This window comes from Salvelinus fontinalis, chromosome 32, assembly GCF_029448725.1.
Source record: "Salvelinus fontinalis isolate EN_2023a chromosome 32, ASM2944872v1, whole genome shotgun sequence".
Taxonomy (NCBI): domain Eukaryota; kingdom Metazoa; phylum Chordata; class Actinopteri; order Salmoniformes; family Salmonidae; genus Salvelinus; species Salvelinus fontinalis.
In genome coordinates, this window is record NC_074696.1 from 10,661,341 (window position 1) to 10,666,525 (window position 5,185).

General features: G+C 40.2%; 1 long non-coding RNA gene across 1 annotated transcript in view; it reads left to right on the forward strand.

Annotated features, from left to right (window-relative positions):
- Window positions 1-2,760: 2,760 nt before the first annotated feature.
- Window positions 2,761-5,185, forward strand: part of LOC129830716 (uncharacterized) — a 15,494-nt gene continuing 13,069 nt past the window's right edge. Inside the window, exon 1 of the long non-coding RNA XR_008755627.1 lies at window positions 2,761-3,044. This is a non-coding gene — a long non-coding RNA (uncharacterized LOC129830716). The remainder of the gene's footprint in view (window positions 3,045-5,185) is intronic.

A 5,185-nucleotide genomic window follows, 5' to 3' on the forward strand; every position in this document is an offset into this window, starting at 1 on the left:
TACATTATCAACCATTATACAAGTCAGTATCCGACTGAGGACATCGGGAGATGACGTGGAAACCGGCCACTAGGGGCAACAGTGAGCGCTGGTACATTCAAGTAGGTTTCAGTTTTGCTAGGGGTGTAGTGGACAAGGATAGAGATCAAGCATCTGACTCTGATTCCAAAGTTTGCATGTTCAAATCCACCAATTATACATTTGTTTTTTGACACAGGTCAAAAACCAACATCAAATTTCAAAGTTGTTCCAAATGTCACATTTTAAAGTGTTTAAGGTTAAGTTTAGGCAATAACTCCAAATTCTTTATTATGCATTTACTCTGAATGGTTAAGTTTTGGGCTAGGCTTAAAACAAAAATATGAAAAAACTTTATATCGCTGCGTAATGCCTAACTTTAAGAATTTGGATTTAAAGCCTGAACTTAACTCTAACCTTAAAAATGTGGAGTTAAAACTGAACCTTAAACCCTTTGAAATTAGACGCTTGGAACAACTTCTAAATGTGACGTTTGAGAATATGGATAAATGTCTAATTCTGAGCAAGTAGTTTCAGAAACACAGAGGTCTCACTGGCAACTGCCTTGTGCAACGATGCATGTCTGTGTATGTGTTCCTTATCTCTGTTAGAGTGGGTCAGTCTGTCAGTCAGGATCTTCTCTAGAGAACATATTGTAAGACCTCAGTGTGATACGTTGTGACAGAAACTGATTGGCATGTCCCTTATCTCTCAATTCAATTTCAATTCGATTCAATTTCAATTTAAGGGTTTTAATTGGCATGTGAAACATGCCAAAGCAAGTGAAATAGATAATAAACAAAAGTGAAATTAACAGTTAATAATTCACAGGTAACATTACAATCACAAAAGTTACAAAATAATAAAAACATTTCACATGTCATATGATGTCTATATACAGTGTTGTAATGATGTGCAAATAGTTAAAAGTACAAAAGGGAAAATAAATAAACAAAAAATATGGGTTGTATCTACAATGGTGTTTGTTCTTCACTGGTTGACCTTTTCTTGTGGCAACAGTTCACAAATTGTGCTGCTGTGATGGCACACTGTGGTATTTCAATAGATATGGGAGTTTATCAAAATTGGAGTTGTTTTTTAATTCTTTGTGGGTCTGTGTAATCTGAGGGAATATGTGTCTCTAATACGATCGTACATTTAGCAGGAGGTTAGGAAGTGCAGCTCAGTTTCTACCTCATTTTGTGGGCAGTGTGCACATAGCCTGTCTTCTTATGAGCCAGGTTTGCCTTCAGCGGCCTTTCTCAATAGCAAGGCTATGCTTCATTTAGGGTCAGTCAAAGTGGTCAGGTATTCTGCCACTGTGTACTCTCTGTTTAGGGACAAATAGCATTCTAGTTTGCTCAGTTTTTTGTTTGTTCTTTCTAATGTGTCAAGTAATTATCTTTTTGTTTTCTCATGATTTGGTTGGGTCAAATTTTGTTGCTGTGCTGGGGCTCTGTGGGGTCTGTTTGTGTTTGTGAACAGAGCCCCAGGACCAGCTTGCTTAGGGGACTCTTCCCCAGGTTCATTTCTCTGTAGGTAATGGCTATGTTATGGAAGGTTTGGGAATCGCTTCCTTTTAGGTGGTTGAAAATTTGACAGCTCTTTCTGTATTTTAATAATTAGCGGGTATCGGTCTAATTCTGCTCTGCATGCATTTTTTGGTGTTTTACATTGTACATGGAGGATATTTTTGCAGAATTCTGCATGCAGTCTCTCAATTTGGTTTTTGTCCCATTTTGTGAATTCTCACAACCATAAAGGGCAATTGGTTCTATAACTGATTCAAGTATTTTTAGCCAGATCTTAATTGGTATGTCGAATTCTATGTTCCTTTTGATGGCATAGAAGGCCCTTCTTGCCTTGTTTCTCAGATCGTTCACAGCCTTGTGGAACTTACCTGTGGCGCTGATGTTTAGGCCGAGATATGTATTGTTTTTTGTGTGCTCTAGTGCAACGGTGTCTAGATGGAATTTGTATTTGTGGTCCTGGCAACTGGACCTTTTTTGGATCACCATTATTTTTGTCTTACTGAGATTTATTGTCAGGGCCCAGGTCTGACAGAATCTGTGCAGAAGATCTAGGTGCTGCTGTAGGCCTTCCGTGGTTGGGGACAGAAGCACCAGATCATCAGCAAACATTTGACTTCAGATTCTAGTAGGGTGAAGACGTGTGCTGAAGACTGTTCTAGTGCCCTCGCCAATTCGTTGGTATACATGTTGAAGAGGGTGGAGCTGCTCTCTCTCTCTGCAGCACCACTGTATTCAGACTGTATTTGTCTTTCTACTACTACCACAACGATGCCTAACGACACATGCATGTCAAATACACACCAGACGGCTCACACACACACGCACACACACACACACACACACACACACACACACACACACACACACACACACACACACACACACACACACTTTAACTCTCAAAATCTTGCATTTTGATGAAGGAGGAAGCTGGTCCTCCACTCAGAACCAGGGGTAGACCAGACAGACGGGTGTTAGGGAGACTCTACTAACAATACAGCTGTGTTTCTGTGTGTGCTTTCCCACTTTCTGAAGACTAGTCATGGACATTATTTGAGATTATAGATACACAGAGATTTCTTTCATTGGATTACTTCCTGAATTTGGACTGAGGACACCCCCGTCTCGGGGTAGAACATGGTACGGCCCTTCAGCCTGCATAAGACCTCTCCTCCATGTCTCTTTCTGTTCTGTCTGAAAGAGATGGTGAGAAAGTGAGAGGGAAAGAGAGAGATGAGATGGAGAAAGAGGGGGATGGAGAGGGGGAGGGAGATAGAGACAGGTGAGAGAGCAGAAGGGAGGAGAGAGGGAAAAAGCGAAGAGAGAGGGAGAATTCTCAGACCTTTCTGAGCTAGGGTGTAACTACTCATATTATACTACAGCAGAGAGAGAGAAAGAGAATAAGGGTAAAATAAGGGTTAAATAAAGAAGACATAAGGTGTAACCCCAGAGGAGGATGCATCGCCACGGCAACCAGTTCCAAGGGATCACCAGGTGAGTCTGAGGACACAGACATGCATTGAGTTTGGTTCTAAGTCAAATACTCTATGTTTCCTTACTGCACTCTGTTGACAGCTCATCTAGGAAATTGATTGCGCACATGTATATATGGGCATATAGGGAACACATTTATAGTGGTCTAGATAGGGGTGTATATATAGGGTACATTTATATAGGGGAAGATACAGGGGTGTAAAATATAGGGGTGTGTATACATAGGGGGGTATACATAGGGGTATATTTAGGGGGGTGTATATATAGGAGTGTATATATAGGGGTGTATACATAGGGGCATATACATAGAGGTGTATACATAGGGGTATATGTAGGGTTTTATATAGTGGTGTATACATAGTGGCATATTTAGGGGGGTGTATATATAGGGGTGTATACATAGGGGTATATGTAGGGTTATATATAGGGGTGTATACATAGGGGTGTATACATAGGGGTGTATACATAGGGGTTTATGTAGGGTTATATATAGGGATGTATACATAGGTATAAAGGCAGATATAAGGGTAGATATAGGGGTAGATGTATAGGTAGATATAGGGGTAGATGTATAGGTAGATATAGGGGTAGCTGTATAGGTAGATATAGGGGTAGCTGTATAGGTAGATATGTAGGGTTATATATAGGGGTGTATACATAGGGGTATATGTAGGGTTATATATAGGGATGTATACATAGGGGTATATGTAGGGTTATATATAGGGATGTATACATAGGGGTATATGTAGGGTTATATATAGGGATGTATACATAGGGGTGTAGATACAGGGGTAGATACAGGGATGTATATATATATATTGGTAGATACAGGGATATAGGGGTATGTATAGGGGTATATATAGGGTAGAAATGGGGGTAGATATAGGGGTATGTATAGTGGTAGATAAAAAGGTAGCTATAGGGGTAGGTAATAGCGGTAGGTACAGGGGTAGGTATATAGTGATATGTACAGGGGTAGATATAGGGGTAGGTATAAAAGTAGATATAAGGGTATGTATAGGGGTATATATAGGGGTATGTATAGGAGTAGATATAGGGGTAGGTATAAAAGTAGATAAAGGGGTAGATATAGGAGTAGATGTATAGGTAGATATAGGGGTATGTATAGGGGTATATATAGGGGTATACTTAAGGGTATGTATAGGAGTAGATATAGGGGTAGGTATAAAGGCAGATATAAGGGTAGATATAGGGGTAGATGTATAGGTAGATATAGGGGTAGATGTATAGGTAGATATAGGGGTAGCTGTATAGGTAGATATAGGGGTAGCTGTATAGGTAGATATAGGGGTAGATATAGGGGTAGGTATAGGGGTACATATAGGGGTAGATATAAAGCTAGATATAGGGGTACATATAGGGTTAGGTATAAAGGTAGCTATAGGGGTAGATATAAGAGTAGATATAGGGGTAGGTATAGGGGTAGGTATAGGGGTAGATATAGGGGTAGATATCAGAGTAGATATAGGGGTAGGTATAAAGGTAGATATAGGGGTAGACAAATGTGTATGTACAGAGGTATATGTAGGGGTAGCTGTAGGGGTAGGGGCAGATACAGGGTGTGTATAGGGGTAGATATGGTGGTAGATATGGTGGTAGATATGAAGGGGTAGGTATAGGGGTATGTATAGGGTTAGATATGGTGGTAGATATGAAGGGGTAGGTATAGGGGTATGTATAGGGGTAGATATGGTGGTAGGTATAGGGGTATGTATAGGGGTAGATATGGTGGTAGATATGAAAGGGTAGGTATAGGGGTATGTATAGGGTTAGATATGGTGGTAGATATGAAGGGGTAGGTATAGGGGTATGTATAGGGGTAGATATGGTGGTAGGTATAGGGGTATATATAGGGGTAGATATGGTGGTAGATATGAAAGGGTAGGTATAGGGGTACATATAGGGGTAGATATGGTGGTAGATATGGTGGTAGATATGAAGGGGTATGTATAGGGGTATGTATAGGGGTAGATATGGTGGTAGATATGAAGGGGTAGGTATAGGGGTAGATATAAAGGTAGGTATAGGGGTAGATATAAAGGTAGGTATAGGGGTAGATATAGGGAATTTTGAGACAGGGAATTTTTACTAGGATTAAATGTCAGGATTTGTGAAAAAAA